Source organism: Scyliorhinus canicula, chromosome 8 (genome assembly GCF_902713615.1).
Source record: "Scyliorhinus canicula chromosome 8, sScyCan1.1, whole genome shotgun sequence".
Taxonomy (NCBI): domain Eukaryota; kingdom Metazoa; phylum Chordata; class Chondrichthyes; order Carcharhiniformes; family Scyliorhinidae; genus Scyliorhinus; species Scyliorhinus canicula.
The window spans coordinates 39,226,144-39,243,380 of record NC_052153.1 but is presented as its reverse complement, the minus strand read 5'-3'; positions in this window follow the sequence as shown (position 1 = coordinate 39,243,380).

Here is a 17,237-nt window from a genome sequence, read left to right as displayed (position 1 = left end):
AGAAGTTATTCTTGAGGCTTCAGATTTAACTAAATAGTGGGGGCAAGGGATAAAATTTAGGAAGATGTGGTAAACCAAAGAGAAGAGGCAAGGCAAGCGAGAAAGGTACTAATATGAAAAATGCTAAACAGGCTGTGACAGGAAAGAACAGAGAGTACAACTCTAACAGCAAATCAACAGGTAAGGCTAAATGCTACAAGAAGAACAAAACTCAAGGCTCTGTATCTAAATTCACATAGGATGCAAAACAAAAGAGATGAACAAATAGAAATGAATAAGTATGATTTGATAGCCATTACAGAGACACAGCTGCAGGATGACAGAGTTTGAAGGGTATGTGACATTTAGGAAAGACTTAGGAAAAGATGGATAGGTGGCTCTGTTAACTAATGATGGTATTAACACGATAGAGAGGAATGACCTAAATTCAGAATATCAGAAAATAGAAGTGATTGCACTGAGATGTGAAATGATAATGACAAGGGGGGCAATTCTCCGGCCGTGTTGCACTTGGCACAAATCCCACTATGTCAGGAGAATAGTAGGAAAGGTCTGAAACTGGATCTGCACCACGTGCCAAACAGTACGTGATGATCCCGGCCCACTCCAGTTACCGTAAACTGGTTCACATTCTCACTGGGGAGGAACCAGATTAGCATATTTAAATCATTTAAATACCCCAAGACTGTTGAAGCCAGATTCTAATGGCTATTGGTATTCTCCCATCCGCTGGTGCAACATAAAGCTGGCGGGAATTCATTACTGGTGTCCACCACCAGAGAGCAGGCTTGATGAACATGCATGGTGGGCCCATCAGCTATTGTAGGCCCGGAAAGTCAATGCCCTGGCACTGCCCCTGGCAGTGCCAATATGGCAGGGCATGAGGGGTGTGCCATGAAGGGGCTGTGATATAAAGGGGGGATTAAAGGGGGACATGGAAATGGGGAATAAGGGCATGGGGAATAAGGGCAGCACGGTAGCATGGTGGTTAGCATAAATGCTTCACAGCTCCAGGGTCCCAGGTTCGATTCCCGGCTGGGTCACTGTCTGTGCGGAGTCTGCACGTCCTCCCCGTGTGTGCGTGGGTTTCCTCCGGGTGCTCCGGTTTCTTCCCACAGTCCAAAGATGTGCGGGTTAGGTGGATTGGCCATGCTAAATTGCCCGTGGTGTCCTAAAAAGTAAGGTTAGGGGGGGGGGGGGGTTGTTGGGTTACGGGTATAGGGTGGATACGTGGGTTTGAGTAGGGTGATCATGGCTCGGCACAACATCGAGGGCCGAAAGGCCTGTTCTGTGCTGTACTGTTCTATGTTCTATGGGACTTGGTGATCGCATAACAGGGTGCCATTAACCTGCAGGGGCACTGGAACAGGTGATTGCGGGTGCGGGGTCTGATGCCAGCAGGAAGAGGACGGGGCCTGTAGGGAGACCCATTGCCCGGGTGGGGGGGGGGGGGGGGGCGGGGTGGTGGTAGAGGTGGTGGTTGATGTCAGTGAGAATGGAGGTGGGGGGGGGGTCACTGAAGCTCCGATGGTGGCGATGGTGGTGAGGTGAGGGAGCCTTTAGTGTCAATTTGAGATTGGGGTGCTCTCTAGAAATGGTGCCATAGTCTCTGCGAAACTGGTCTTGCCGCCGTTTTCAGGTCTTGCCTCTCTCGGTGCCGATGCAAAACTTGCCTTCCCTCCAAAACGATTTCTAAGTGTGGATGGATTGTGATCTGGATCGCACCCAACCATCCAGCAGGAATCGCAGGAGGGCATATGAGACCTGGTACTGTGTAATGAGATAACATTATTGATAAACTCACGCTGAAGGCTCACCCCTTGGTCGCAGTGATCATAGGCCAGGATTTTATGGCCCCTCCCTGCCGGGATATTATGATCCTGCCGAAGTAAGTGGCAATTTAATGGTCTGCTCAACCTGACAGTGGGAGACGTGCCTTGGCGGGCTGTAAAATACTGGCCGTAATTCAAATTCTACGTTCATTTTGAAAGAGAAAAGAGTGCTTTGAAGGCTACTATTTAAAATTTACATGAAGGCAGTTATGAGGGCATGAAGGCAAAGCTGGCTAAAGTGAACTAGAAAATGAGATTAAGCAATTGGCCAATAGAGATGTAGTGGCATATATGTAAATGGATATTAATTTAATCCTGATAAGTGTGAGGTAATGCATTTTGGGAGGTCTAATAAGGGCAGGATATACACAATGAACGGTAGGTCCCTAGGGTGTATTAAGGAACAAAGGGACCTTGATGCACAATTCCATGGATCCCTGAAGATGGCAGCACAGGTAGATAGCATGGTGAAGAAGGCATAGGGAATGCTTGCCTTCATTACCCGGAGCATAGAATATTAGAGCAGGGAGGTCTTGGTATAACTTTATAAAACATTGGTTAGGCCACAGATTGTGTGCAATTCTGGTCGCCCCACCATTGGAAGGACGTGATTGCATTGGAGGGGATGCAGAGGAAATTCACCAGGATGTTGTCTGCGTTGGAAAGTTTCAGCTATGAGGAGAGGCTGGATAGCTTGGGTTTGTTTTCTCTGGAGCAGGAGAGGCTGAGGAAGGGATCTGATAGAGGTATACAAAATTATGAAAGGTGTAGATAAGATAGATCAGGAGAATCTTTTCCCCAATGCTAGAGGTGTGTAAGGCCAGAGGGCATAGATTTCATGTGAGGAGTAAGTGGTTTCGAGGGGAACTGAGGAAACATTTTTTCACCCAGAGGGTGGTGGAAATATGGAACCCGCTGCCTGAGAGGGTGGTGGAGGCAGGTATTCTCGCAACATTTGAGGAACATCTCGGCGAGCACTTAGTTTTTAACATCGCCCTTTCCTCTGTCCTGTTTTTTTTTATCTCTCCCTGTTGCTCACGCTTCCCCCAGGTTTTTTGCAGCATTTTTAAGATTCCACTTTTTATGCGGGCGCATGAGACTTTCTCCGATCGCGGGACAGAGTGTCCGTACCGTCGTGAACGCCGTCGCGTTTCACGACGGCGCAAAACGGGCAGTAGCGATTCTGGCCCCCACAGGTTCACGCCGCTCCAGCCTTAATTCCTGCTGTGCACTGGGGGCGGCACCAACCCACGGATGCGCTGTGGCGACGCGCCAACCCGTGCATGCGTGGTGGCTCAACTGAACGCTCCATTCCGACACATCATGCCGCGGGGGTTCAGGGGCCGGACGCGCAACAGATTGGGCCCGGGGGTTGGGGAGAGGCTGGCCCGCCGATCAGTGGGCCCCGATCGTGGGCCAGACCCCATCGGAAGCCCCTCCCGGGGACGGAGCCCCCCTCCCCCCACACAGGCCGCCCCCCGACCCTTCGCACCGTCAGCGACCAGCTGTGGGCGGCGCTGGTGGGACTCTGCTTTTTCCGCGCGACCGCTTGGCGGGGCCCGCCGCGTACAGTGGCCCGTGACCGGCACCGCGCCAAATGCGCTGGCGCAAATGGCGCCTATTCTCCGCACCTCGGAGAATCGCACACCAGCGTCGGGGCGTCGTGGCGCGGTTACACTGATTCTCCGGCCCGGCGCAGGGCTGGAAGAATCGCGCCTCTTGTCTTCAGCTCCAAGCTCCATTGGTCATGCACATGGGCCTGACCAACATAAACCACACACATGTGGCTCCTTCTCAGCTGCTGTACACTTGGGAGGCCAAGATTCGTCGCGTCTTGGAAATGTCAACCGCAGAGCTGAATAGGAAGGTTATTTTAGTTTAATTACTCAAGTTTTGTTTCTTTTTTCATGGCACACCAGTGTGCCACTGGTTGAGGGGCCACTGCTATCCAGTCTGTTTGGGATGTTCAGCTCAATGACAGCATCAGAGAAACACTATTTTGTACTCATGTCGACTTTCAGTAAAATTATTGACAGATGGAACTTTTCAATGCAGCTAGGTTTGATTATAAAATGATGGATTCTTCAGCAGCAACAGAATTTGGTCTGGAATAATGACATTTATCAACAGCCTGCAAAAATACATGAAAGCTACAGCCTGTCGTGAATTTGAAAGGATAAACATTTATTTAAATCTTTCAGGTGGTTGAAGTTGTGCATAATTTATGTCACAATTATATCATAGAAAGGAATGGAGTAATATTTCTGTATATTCCTCCATTTGTTTTCGTCCAGATAGGAAGACCAATATTTTCCGAGCCTATTTTGAGCTTGAGGAGATACTTGTCAGGAAGGAAGATGTGTTGCGCGTTTTGAAAAACTTGAGGATAGACAAGTCCCCCGGGCCTGACGGGATATATCCAAGGATTCTATGGGAAGCAAGAAATGAAATTGCAGAGCCGTTGGCAATGATCTTTTCGTCCTCGCTGTCAACAGGGGTGGTACCAGAGGATTGGAGAGTGGCGAATGTCGTGCCCCTGTTCAAAAAAGGGAATAGGGATAACCCTGGGAATTACAGGCCAGTTAGTCTTACTTCGGTGGTAGGCAAAGTAATGGAAATGGTACTGAGGGATAGGATTTCTGAGCATCTGGAAAGGCATTGCTTGATTAGGGATAGTCAGCACGGATTTGTGAGGGGTAGGTCTTGCCTTACAAGTCTTATTGAATTCTTTGAGGAGGTGACCAAGCATGTGGATGAAGGTAAAGCAGTGGATGTAGTGTACATGGATTTTAGTAAGGCATTTGATAAGGTTCCCCATGGTAGGCTTATGCAGAAAGTAAGGAGGCATGGGATAGTGGGAAATTTGGCCAGTTGGATAACAAACTGGCTAACCGATAGAAGACAGAGAGTTGTGGTGGATGGCAAATATTCAGCCTGGAGCCCAGTTATCAGTGGCGTACCACAGGGATCAGTTCTGGGTCCTCTGCTGTTTGTGATTTTCATTAACGACTTGGATGAGGGAGTTGAAGGGTGGGTCAGTAAATTTGCAGATGATACGAAGATTGGTGGAGTTGTGGATAGTGAGGAGGGCTGTTGTCGGCTTCAAAGAGACATAGATAGAATGCAGAGCTTGGCTGAGAAGTGGCAGATGGAGTTTAACCCTGACAAGTGTGAGGTTGTCCATTTTGGAAGGACAAATCTGAATGCGGAATACAGGGTTAATGGTAGGGTTCTTGGCAATGTGGAGGAGCAGAGAGATCTTGGGGTCTCTGTTCATAGATCTTTGAAAGTTGCCACTCAAGTGGATAGAGCTGTGAAGAAGGCCTATGGTGTGCTGGCGTTCATTAGCAGAGGGATTGAATTTAAGAGCCGTGAGGTGATGATGCAGCTGTACAAAACCTTGGTCAGGCCACATTTGGAGTACTGTGTGCAGTTCTGGTCACCTCATTTTAGGAAGGATGTGGAAGCTTTGGAAAAGGTGCAAAGGAGATTTACCAGGATGTTGCCTGGAATGGAGAGTAGGTCATACGAGGAAAGATTGAGGGTGCTAGGCCTTTTCTCATTAGAACGGAGAAGGATGAGGGGCGACTTGATAGAGGTTTATAAGATGATCAGGGGAATAGATAGAGTAGACAGTCAGAGACTTTTTCCCTGGGTGGAACACACCATTACAAGGGGACATAAATTTAAGATAAATGGTGGAAGATATAGAGGGGATGTCAGAGGTAGGTTCTTTACCCAGAGAGTAGTGGGGGCATGGAATGCACTGCCTGTGGTAGTAGTTGAGTCGGAAAATTTATGGACCTTCAAGCGGCTATTGGATAGGTACTTGGATTAGGGTAGAATAAGGGAGTGTAGGTTAACTTCTTAAGGGCAGCACGGTAGCATTGTGGATAGCACAATTGCTTCACAGCTCCAGGGTCCCAAGTTCGATTTCGACTTGGGTCACTGTCTGTATGGAGTCTGCACATCCTCCCCGTGACTGCGTGGGTTTCCTCCGGGTCTCCGGTTTCCTCCCACAGTCCAAAGATGTGCAGGTTGGGTGGATTGGCCATGACAAATTGTCCAAAATTCTATGATTAACCTAGGACAAAGGTTCGGCGCAACATCGTGGGCCGAAGGGCCTGTTCTGTGCTGTATTTCTCTATATCTATTTTCATTTCAACAATATCTCACCATCCATCCCCAAAGCTTCTCACAGCATTTTCCCTTTAAACATCAAGCAAAGGCTCTGGGCGTGATCTTCTGGAATGGGGACAAAGTCCCATAAGGCGCAAGATTAGCTGAGTGTTTCCCAGCACTCGGAGCGCCGCTATCTAACGCCCACCCGGGCACATAAGAACATAAGAACTAGGAGCAGGAGTAGGCCATCTGGCCCCTCGAGCCTGCTCCGCCATTCAATTAGATCATGGCTGATCTTTTGTGGACTCAGCTCCAATTTCCGGCCCGAACATCATAACCCTTAATCCCTTTATTCTTCAAAAAACTATCTATCTTTACCTTAAAAACATGTAATGAAGGAGCCTCAACTGCTTCACTGGGCAAGGAATTCCATAGATTCACAACCCTTTGGGTGAAGAAGTTCCTCCTAAACTCAGTCCTAAATCTACTTCCCCTTATTTTGAGGCTATGCCCCCTAGTTTTGCTGTCACCCGCCAGTGGAAACAACCTGCCCGCATCTATCCTATCTATTCCCTTCATAATTTTAAATGTTTCTATAAGATCCCCCCTCATCCTTCTAAATTCCAACGAGTACAGTCCTAGTCTACTCAACCTCTCCTCATAATCCAACCCCTTCAGCTCTGGGATTAACCTAATGAATCTCCTCTGCACACCCTCCAGCGCCAGTACGTCCTTTCTCAAGTAAGGAGACCAAAACTGAACACAATACTCCAGGTGTGGCCGCACTAACACCTTATACAATTGCAACATAACCTCCCTAGTCTTAAACTCCATCCCTCTAGCAATGAAGGACAAAATTCCATTTGCCTTCTTAATCACCTGTTGCACTTGTAAACCAACCTTCTGTGACTCATGCACTAGCACACCCAAGTCTCTCTGAACAGCGGCATGCTTTAATATTTTATTGTTTAAATAATAATCCCGTTTGCTATTATTCCTACCAAAATGGATAACCTCACATTTGTCAACATTGTATTCCATCTGCCAGACCCGAGCCCATTCACTTAACCTATCCAAATCCCTCTGCAGACTTCCAGTATCCTCTGCACTTTTCGCTTTACCACTCATCTTAGTGTCATCTGCAAACTTGGACACATTGCCCTTGGTCCCCAACTCCAAATCATCAATGTAAATTGTGAACAATTGTGGGCCCAACACGGATCCCTGAGGGACACCACTAGCTACTGATTGCCAACCAGAGAAACACCCATTTATCCCAACTCTTTGCTTTCTATTAATTAACCAATCCTCTATCCATGCTACTACTTTACCCTTAATGCCATGCATCTTTATCTTATGCAGCAACCTTTTGTGTGGCACCTTGTCAAAGGCTTTCTGGAAATCCAGATATACCACATCCATCGGCTCCCCGTTATCTACTGCACTGGTAATGTCCTCAAAAAATTCCACTAAATTAGTTAGGCATGACCTGCCTTTAACGAACCCATGCTGCGTCTGCCCAATGGGACAATTTCTATCCAGGTGCCTCGCAATTTCTTCCTTGATGATAGATTCCAGCATCTTCCCTATTACCGAAGTTAAACTCACTGGCCTATAATTTCCTGCTTTCTGCCTACCTCCTTTTTTAAACAGTGGCGTCACGTTTGCTAATTTCCAATCCACCGGGACCACCCCAGAGTCTAGTGAATTTTGGTAAATTATCACTAGTGCATCTGCAATTTCCCTAGCCATCTCTTTTAGCACTCTGGGATGCATTCCATCAGGGCCAGGAGACTTGTCTACCTTTAGCCCCATTAGCTTGCCCATCACTCCCTCCTTAGTGATAACAATCCTCTCAAGGTCCTCACCTGTCATAGCCTCATTTCTATCAGTCGCTGGCATGTTATTTGTGTCTTCCACTGTGAAGACCGACCCAAAAAACCTGTTCAGTTCCTCAGCCATTTCCTCATTTCCCATTATTAAAACTCCCTTCTCATCCTCTAAAGGACCAATATTTACCTTAGCCACTCTTTTTTGCCTTATATATTTGTAAAATCTTTTACTGTCTGTTTTTATATTCTGAGCAAGTTTACTCTCATACTCTATCTTACTCTTCTTTATAGCTTTTTTAGTAGCTTTCTGTTGCCCCCTAAAGATTTCCCAGTCCTCTAATCTCCCAGCAATCTTTGCCACTTTATATGCTTTTTCCTTCAATTTGATACTTTCCCTTATTTCCTTAGATATCCACGGTCGATTTTCCCTCTTTCTTCCGTCCTTCCTTTTTGTTGGTATAAACCTTTGCTGAGCACTGTGAAAAATCGCTTGGAAGGTTCTCCACTGTTCCTCAACTGTTCCACCATAAAGTCTTAGCTCCCAGTCTACCTTAGCTAGTTCTTCTCTCATCCCCTTGTAATCTCCTTTGTTTAAACACAAAACACTAGTATTTGATTTTACTTTCTCACCCTCCATCTGTATTTTAAATTCCACCATATTGTGATCGCTCCTTCCGAGAGGATCCCTAACTATGAGATCATGAATCAATCCTGTCTCATTACACAGGACAAGATCTAGGACCGCTTGTTCCCTCGTCGGGGCTCTGGAGCTGGAAACTCCCCAATGAGGCCACTCTTAACCCTGTTCCCTGCAGTGAGGTGCTCCGCTTGCCGGAACTCCGCAGTGCAGTGAGAGATCAGGATGCCATTTTAAATGGCGTCCCAATCTCTCGAGCCCAGAACCCCACCCAGGCCAAAATTGGGGGTTCCCACTGACCACACCCCCCCCCCCCCCCCACCCTGGCTCAATCACCGTCACACAGAAAATGTCAGTTTGGCAACTTGGCACCCAAGGGGCACTGCCAGGGTGTCAGGCTGGAGCTGCCACAGATCCAAGCTGGCATCACCATGGTACTCAGGTGACACCAGCCATGCCATGGTACCAACCTGCACCTGGGAGCCTCTAATCCCTGGGAGACCCCCACGAGTGCCATTCTGTCTGGTCCCCATTTGTGGGGACCAATATTGAACTGCATTTGCCCGAGGTCTCCAAGGTGAGAGAATTAGATCCCATGCCTCAGGAACATATATTTGAGAGAGACGAGCTGCCTCACTCCAATATGAAAGAAAGTTGCTTATTGTCACAATTAGGCTTCAATGACGTTACTGTGAAAAGCCCCTAGTCGCCACATTCCGGCGCCTGTTCGGGGAGGCTGGTACGGGAATTGAACCGTGCTGCTGGCCTGCATGGTCTGCTTTAAAAGCCAGCAATTTAGCCCAGTGTGCTAAACCAGCCCCTTGCAGATTTGCTAGGAAGTGATCCCGGCCACAGTGGGCGGGGTTCACTTTGAAATGGCCCGTGAGATTGCGTTATATCTCGCCAGCTGTGGGGAGCCGGGTTTATACCGGAAGTGGGATTTCCCCCGCTTCTACTGGTTGCGTTGAGCCCCGCTGCTTTCAGGTGCAATGCTACCGGTAGATCCCGCCCTCTGTCTCTTTAGGTTACAGTATTTTCCTGTGAATTCTTGTGACCTTAGAGGTTCTGTCATTCCTGGTACATTTCATTTGTGGATAGCTTTCTTTCAGAACACTTCTCTTGCCACCTTTGTCTGAATATTTCAGCACGGTGCACCCTTAGGTGCATGAGGCAGTGCCTTGTTCACTTCTGATTATGCGGTTTGTATACCCAGCTCGTGGGAACTCTTCTGAGGAGAAGAGAGGACCAGGAGGGAGATGAGGCAAATGGTTTCAAGAACGAGATAGATATATTTCTGATTAAAAAAACAAGTTAAACGGATATGAGGAACAGGTGGAGAAGTGGATTTGAGTTCAGGAAGAGATCAGCCATGATCTGATTGAATGGCAGAGTAGACTGGAGGGACTGAATTGCCTACTTCTTCTACTAATTCCTCTGTTCCTATGTCAGTAGCCCTTAAACACTTTGGTCACTACAGCATCGTCAGAGGCGATGGTCATTGGCAGAGAGGTGGAGGAGCAGGTTCTATCGTCCAGAGCACCCGAAGGCGAACCCTCAGAGGTGACATTCAGCTTGTCCTTGAGGGTGAGGTTCGTTTGAACCTCCCTGCTCATCATTGCAAGACAGGCACCGAGCAGAGAGACTCGGTGCCTCATCCATCTCTCGCACTGGCAGTGAGATAGAAAGATTAACAATGGGAGCAGGAGTACATGGTTCGGCCCTTCCAGCCTTGCCGCCATTCATTATGAATACGGCTGTTCATCAAACTCAGTAACCTGTTCCTGCTTTACCCACTATATTCTTTGACCCCTTTAGCCCAAGAGCAATATCGAACTTCTTCTTGAAAACATATGTTTTGGCCTTAATTGCTTTGTGGTAGAGAAATACACATGCTCCCACACTCTGGTTGAAGAAATTTCTCCTCACCTTAATCCAAAGTGGTCTAACCTGTATTGGACAAAGGGTCATCTGGGGCAGGTTTCTCTGACCCCCCCCCCCCCCCCCGCCGGGTCAGAGAATCCCCGTGGGGCAGCGTGAATCCCGCCCCGCCGCTCCGAAGCCAGATGCCGTATTCTCCGGCGCCGGTTTTCGGGCGGGGCAGGGATCACGCCGCGCCGGTTTAGGGCCGTTGGCAGTAGCCCCCCCGGCAATTCTCCGGGCCCCGATGGGCCGAGCGGCCATCAGTTCCTGGCCAGTCCTGCCGGCATGAAACGGACATGGTCCATCACAACGGGTCCTGGCTTGTAGGCTGGCTACTGAAGTCCATGGGGGGGGTGCGGGGGGGATCCGGCCGGGGGGGGGGGGGGGGGGGGGGGGCACGGTGGCCTGGCCCATGATTGGGGCCCACCAATCAGCAGGCGGGCTTGTACTGTGGGGGCACTCCTTCCTTCCGCACCAGCCTCTGTAGGGCTCCGCCTTGGCCGGTGTGGAATAGAACCCCCCTGCGCATGCGCGGAACCACGCTGGTGGTTCTGCGCCTGCGCCAACTCGCACCGGCTCTTTGGGGCCGGGTGGCGCGGCACCAACCTCTCCGCCGCTGGCCTAGCCCCCGGACGTGCGGAGGTTTCCGCAACTTCTGGTTGGCCCGACGCTGGAGCGGTTCGCGCCGTTCTTGGCACCGGCACGGGCCATACCGCCAATTGAGGGAGAATCCCATCCCTGGACTCAAAACGTTAGCTCTTTTCTCTTCCTGCAGATGCTGCCAGACCTGCTGAGATTTCCCAGCATTTCCTTTTTGGTTTCTGGTCCATAACATGTGTCCTCCTTTGTGAAGTCAGAACCAAAGTATATATTTAGTTGGTCTGCCATTTATTTGTTCCCCTGAAGGCAGCACGGTAGCACAAGGGGATAGCACTGTGGCTTCACAGTGCCAAGGTCCCAGGTTCAATTCCCCACTGGGTCACTGTCTGTGAGGAGTCTGCATGTTCTCCCTGTGTCTGAATGGGTTTCCTCTGGGTGTTCCAGGTTTCCTCCCACAGTCCAAAGACGTGCAGGTTTGGTGGGTTGGCCATGATAAATTGCCCTTAGTGACCAAAAAGGTTAGGAGGTGTTATTGGGTTACGGGGATAGGGTGCTTAAGTGGGTTGGTGCAGACTTGGTGGGCCGAACGGTCTCCTTCTGCACTGTATGTTCTATGTTTCTGATGGTAAGGGACCTATATTTGGCTTCACCAGTCTTTTTCTTTTCATATATCTATAGAAGTTTTCACAGTCTGTCTTTATGTTCTCCACAAGCTTATGCTCACACTCTATTTTACCCTTTTAATCAATCCCTTTGTCTTCCTTTGCTGAATTCTGAACTGCTCCCAATTCTCAGGTCACAAGTTCACCCCCTTAAAGAGGCCACACTACCACACAGCCCAGCAGCACTCGCTAAGAGACCTGGTCAGAATAGCACAGGACTATCACATTAACAGCATTGATATGTCAGTAGTGAAATACCGCATTCTTTAACTGTTAAAAGATAGACCTTTTTCCAGCTCTTGTGTGCGAAGGTTCTTGTGATCCACCTTTAAGGGTTACGTTTAGGTTATGTTTTCTGCAGACACCACTAAAGAGGACATGATGCAATGTATCATGTGATTCAGATGTAGCCTCTGAAAGAGTGGTGTGCTAAGGAAAATGATCACGGTGATTGGGTAGCCCCATTTTTAATCGTGCCCATCTCAGACTGCACAGTCACAGTCAATGGATGATAAGCTGTTTCTATTTCTGATCTCCCAAGGTGTGTGGAGTTAGCGGAATCTAAGTTATTCACAAAACTGGGTTTGTCCCTCAATTCTGCACATCCATGGGGGTTATAATCCCCACAAAGGCGGCACAATGGTTAGCACTGCTGCCTCACGCCACCGAGGACCCGGGTTCGATCCCGGCACTGGGTCACTCTCATGTGGGGTTTGCACATTCTCCCTGAGTCTGCGTGGGTCTTACCCCCACAACCCAAAATATGCAGGGTAGGTGGATTGGCCACGCTAAATTGTACCTTAATTCAAAATAAATAATCCCACACAAAGTGTCGGATGCCTTGATCCACTGACATTTACATACCGTCACAACCTGTTCACAGCAGACGCCATCTCCCTGGCCCGACACTCATCCCTGGAGCATCTCAATAAGAGATGCAATCTTCCTGCCTCATTACACTCATGCGCAAGCGTAACAAGGTCAGTGAATAGCGGGAGAGGGAAGAATTGGGCCCATTAAATTTGCACCGCCCTTGGAAAGAGATCTACCTAATTCCATGCCTCCACCCCATCTCCATTACCCAGTAACCCCACCTAACCTTTTGGACACTATGAACCAATTTAGCATGGCCAATCCACCTAACCCGCACATTTTAGGATTGTGGGAGGAAACGGGAGCACCCGGAGAAAACCACGCAGGCACGGGGAGAAAATACAAACTGCATACAGTCACCCGAGGATGGAATTGAACCTGGGCCCCTGGCACTGTGAAGCAGCAGTGCTAACCATAAGACCATAAGATATAGGAGCAGAATTAGGCCACTCGACCCATTGAGCCTTCTCTGCCATTGAATCTTTGCTGATATTTTTCTCATCCCCATTCTCCTGCCTTCTCCCTATAACCCCTTTTTGATCAAAAACCGATCTATCTCTGTCTTAAAGACACTCAGTGATTTGGCCTCCACAGCCTTCTGCAGCAAAGAGTTCCACAGGTTCATCACCCTCTGGCTGAAGAAATTCCTCCTCGTCTGTTTTATAGGGTCGTTCTTTTAGTCTGAGATTGTGCCCTCTAGTTCTAGGTTTTCCTGCAAGTGGAAACATCCTCTCCACATCCACTCTATCCAGGCCTCGCAGTATCCTGTAAGTTTTAATAAGATCCCCCCTCATCCTTCTAAACTCCAATGAGTACAAATTCAGATTCCACTGTGCCACCATGCCAGTTGGGATGTGTGTAAGAGGTCTTCAACCATTTCCAATGAAGTTCAACGTAAGTTCGAGGAATAGCAACCAACCTTTTGATTTGTTACTTTACAGCCTTCTCAACTCAATGCTAGTTTCATTACGCTGACCCAAATTTTGTTTCTGTTTCCTTTGCTAGTTTTCTTTTCTCGCTCTTATTTTTCTCTTGCTTTAGGATAGCAGGTTGTCATGCTGCCATTCACACCTTATCTAGATTAATCTTTTGTTTATTTGAGCCATTACCTGTTGTGTTATGTACTCTGGGATAACACAGGCTGCAACTGGATGCAGTTTTAACCAAAAGATACTCCATACCTTGACGTTAGTTCAATCTGATTTATTGAACCAGTAGCACAGTTCTCTATGAGTTTGACTCTCTGCTAACCTAAGTCTGGTTACTCTGTCTGACTGAACCAGACTAGCTCTTAGCACATGCTGGAGGTGTAATTCTGTACATACACCCTGACTCACTCTGTAGATGTTCATCAGTGGAAAGAGGCGGAGTGTGAGCGCCTTGTGCCTTTTATAGTGAGATACCCTGATTGTCCTGCCTGCTCATTGGTCATGTCCTGTCTCTGTGTTCATTAGCTGCCTGTCTGTGCCTGTCTGTATATCATTATCTGCATGTCTGCATATCATGACATTACCATTTTCTTCGGTCCTGCAACATCAATCAACCTGTTTGTCATTTAATCTCTCCCACATTTTGCACTATCATGGATCTTTCCTTTTTCAAAATCTTTTTCCTACCATTCCCACTTCTATTGCACATCTAACCTGAATGTTAATTATGTTTTTTTGTTCCCCGCAGGTTTTTATAGTGGTCATTCACTGGATGTGGCTGTGGTTTATATAATAATAATAATCACTTTTTGTCACAAGTACATAGAACATAGAACAGTACAGCACAGAACAGGCCTTCGGCCCTCAATGTTGTGCCGAGCTTTGTCCGAAACCAAGATAGGCTTCAATGAAGTTACTGTGAAAAGCCCATAGTCGCCTGTTCGGGGAGGCCGGTACGGGAATTGAACCCGCACTGCTGGCATTGTTCTGCATTACGAGCCAGCTGTTTAACCCACTGTGCTAAACCAACTTATTGACCATCCTTTACAACTGACTAGCTAGCTCGACCATTGCACAGAAGGAAGAGTGAGGGTCTGGAGTCCCATGTGGAAAAGTTGACAACAAAGTATCAGATTACCTTTCTGAAAGGACATTAACGAACCAGATGAAACTCCAGTAGTTTAATTAATGCTATTGCTGACACTAGCATCTTATTAGAAATTCATTAGAATAACAGAATTTTAATTCTCCAGCTGCGGTGGTGGCGTTTGAACCAACATCTTCACGTCTTTAGTCCAGGTCTCTGGATTACGAGTGCAGTATCATGCCCACTATGCTACTCTATCTGGATAATAACATTATATTAACAGTATGTCGTTGATAGTATTCAATACCTTTAGAATACCATTAACAGCAAACGGTTGTTGGGAATCTCCAGTTGCTAATGCTTGCATTTTAGGGAACTATATGTAATAATATGCATTTACTCTGTTGCATGTTCCTTGAAGATGCGAGAAATTAAGATTGCTAGTACACAAGCTGAAGAGTGTCATCACTTTGACTGCTATAAGAACATAGAAAATAGGGCGAGGCCATTCAGCCCTTCGAGAATGCACCACTGTTCAATTAGATTATTGCTGATCTTCTATTTCAACACTATTTTCCTGCATTCTGCCCATATCCCTGGATTTTTTAATATGCAGGAAACTATACATTTCAGACTGGGATTTTCCGACCTTCCCACAATGTGTTTTTAAAGTCCCATCAATGTCTAGGTGTCTTGTATGACTTGCAACCACCGGGGAGCCCACCGCAGGGGGTCACTGTTGGCGGGACCAGAAGACCCCGCCAGTGGAAAAGGATGGAAAATTCATCCTTCAGTCTTGAACAGACTGAACGACTGAGTCTCCACAGCCCTCTGGGGTAGAGACTTCACCTGACTCCTTAAAGGTTCCCACCCAGACCCAGAGGGAACATGCAAACCCTTTAACATGTCTGTCAGCATGCCAAATTCAAAGATCTGTGTGTTGAAGGTCGAAATCTTTGAAATGATATGTTCACAGTTACTTTCCCTGCTTCTTTCTATTATTTTTCCAGCTCTTCAGAGGTTTGATGCTGTCAATTGTATGACCCTCTGGTTGTTGAGATTCTGTTTCACAGATCCAGTAAACAAGATCCATTTGTTCAGACAGATCCAAGCAAATACTGGTGTTTGGTCAAACCATGGCAACTGCTCATGTTTTATGTCCTGCTATTCTTTTTTTTTTTTTTTTTAAATAAATTTAGATTACCCAATTATTTTTTCTATTAAGGGGCAATTTAGCGTGGCCAATCCACCTACTCTGCACATTTTTGGGTTGTGGGGGCGAAACCCACGCAGACACGGGGAGAATGTGCAAACTCCACACGGACAGTGACCCAGAGCCGGGATCGAACCTGGGACCTCAGCGCCGTAAGGCGGTTGTGCTAACCACTAGGCCACCGTGCTGCCCCATGTCCTGCTATTCTTCACACTTGTTTATCTCTCACCCTGCCTCTGTCTTTTTCCAGACCTTGTTCTTCTGGTTGCTGAAGATGATAATGTTCTCCTTTTGAGGCTGGGGGGGCCTCCTGCTGTCCATCATCCTGTTGTAGAAACTGCATTTCCAGAAAGTCCCCAGACCTTTGCGATTTCTTCAGTAAAAAATAACACGAGAGGTGCCGGGAGTTTGAAAGAGCGAGAGGAGCCGGGAGATTACAAAGAGTGTGAGAGGATCCGGGAGTTGAAAAGAGTGTGAGAGAAGCCGGGAGTTTAAAAAGAGCACAAGATGACCTGGTGTTTGGAACAATGGCAGAGGAGAAGAATAAATACAAACGCCGGTTCAGAAAGTAACGTGGGACCAAACAAAGCAGCTGATTGATGAGAAACTCCTGTTGAATAGTTTCAATCTTGTGAACTAATTCATTGCTTAATACTAACTTAGGGAATAAAAAAAAAGAGCATGGAATAGTACTGTACCATATTTCAGAAGTGTTTGGTCAGAAACAAGGTTCCTGGCTAACGTAAATAAGGCCCCTAGCTAATGTAAACTTTTTTTCAGGGACTAACTAGCTTAATAAAAAGGGACATCATAGCAGGGGGCCTCAGACCCATGATATGCTCCTCCTGTATTATGTGGGAAATTAGGGAAGCTGATGACCATGTGTGCAGAAGGTGTGTCCAAATGCAGCTTCTAGATAATTGGATTTCAGAGATGGAGCTGCGGGTGGACTCACTGTGTAGCATCTATGATGCTGCGGAAATTGTGAATAGCACGCTCAGCGAGGTGGTCACACTGCAGGTGTGTATTGCACAGGTGGAAAGGCAATGTGTAAAAATCAGAAAGCTAGTGCAGGAGTCCCCTGTGGCCATCCATCCACCTCTCAAACAAACATACTGCTTTGGATACTGTTGTATATTGTTTTATCATCCCAGGTTCACATTCTTCCACGGACATCTCATTACATCAGGTAATTTTTGTTCTTTCCTTTGTTTGACCTTGAACTCACCAGTTTGACCTTGGTCATAACTTTCATTAATTAGCTGGAGACTGCTGTGAAAAATTGCATGAACTTTGATTTTCTACTGGTCTATGCACTCACTAGGATTTTTAATCACCTTCAAATTTACCTCAAATTAGAAAATGCAGAATTTTGGTGAACATGTGATTTACATAGTTACAGCCTATTGCAGTGCTGTTGGAGGCATGTCTGTACAACCATCAAGTGAGAAAAATGTGTATGTTTTGGGTTTATACGCAACCATGAATTTATTTGATGGTCTGAAGGAAAACCTTGTCAGATTCAGGCAT